This window comes from Fragaria vesca, linkage group LG4, assembly GCF_000184155.1.
Source record: "Fragaria vesca subsp. vesca linkage group LG4, FraVesHawaii_1.0, whole genome shotgun sequence".
Taxonomy (NCBI): domain Eukaryota; kingdom Viridiplantae; phylum Streptophyta; class Magnoliopsida; order Rosales; family Rosaceae; genus Fragaria; species Fragaria vesca.
The window spans coordinates 14,824,473-14,825,624 of NC_020494.1; positions in this window are offsets into that span (position 1 = coordinate 14,824,473).

Genomic DNA, 1,152 nt, shown 5'->3' on the forward strand with positions numbered 1-1,152 from the left:
ATTATATGATTGTATATTTTTAACACAGTTATAGTATTTCTGTCACTGTGATAGTACATTTTAGACAGATTTGAGTAGATTTTGTATTACTTGAGTAGATCTTGTATTACTTTATAGTAGTTTTTATTTGGTAGTATTTTTGGTTCCTAGCGGTAGTATCTTTTGTTGGTGATGATAATATTTTTCGTTGCTGGCGGTAATAGATTTAGTTTTTACGGTAATAGCTTTTGTTCACATCGGTAGTATCTTTTGTTGCTGGCGGTAATATCTTTTGCTGGTGACTGTAGTAGCTTTTGTTTACGGCGGTAATATCTTTGTTGATAGTAGTTTTTCATATGCTTGGTAGTATCTTTTGTGACCTCGCCGGAGGTCACCGGAATCTTAGTATCGTAGCTTTTGTAGCTGGTGGTAGTAGATTTTGTTATGTTCGGTAGTATTTTTTGTTACTGGCGATAGTATTTTTTGTGACCTCGCCGGAGGTCGTCGAAGATCTCACCATAGTAGTTTTTATAGCCGATGGTAGTAGTTTTTATAGCCGGTGGTAGTAGCCTTTGTTGCTAGTGACAGTATCTTTTGCAATCTTCAGTTACATTGTCGGAGGTCAACGGTAAAATTGTCGGAGGTCGGTCAGAAACTTTACCTGAAGTCAGCCAGAGACCTGTCAGTGGTAGTAGCTTTCTTTGCTGGTCGTAGTAGCTTTTGTTGCTATCGGTAATAGCTTTCTTTGCTGGTGACAGTAGCCTTTTTTGCTATCGGTAGTATATTTTGTTGTCAGTAGTAGTAGCTTTCTTTGCTGGCAGTAGTAGCTTTTGTTGCTATCAGTAGTAGATTTCTTTGCTGGTGACAGTAATTTTTTTTTCCATCAGTAGTTACTTTTGTTGTCAGTGGTAGTAGCTTTCTTTGTCAGTGGTAGTAGCTTTCTTTGTCAGCGGTAGTAGCTTTTGTTGTCACTGGTAGTAGCTTTTGTGGTCGCTAGAATCCTCATAGATGGTCGGCCGGAAAGTTCGCCGGAGGTCGGTCGGAAAGTTCGCCGGAAGTCGGTTGGAAATTTCGCCGGAGGTCAGTCGGAGACCATTTATGGTTGTTGACTTTTTATATTAGTGGCATTTTTGTAAATATAAGAGAGAAAATCTAATTTTTGGTTGGATGACA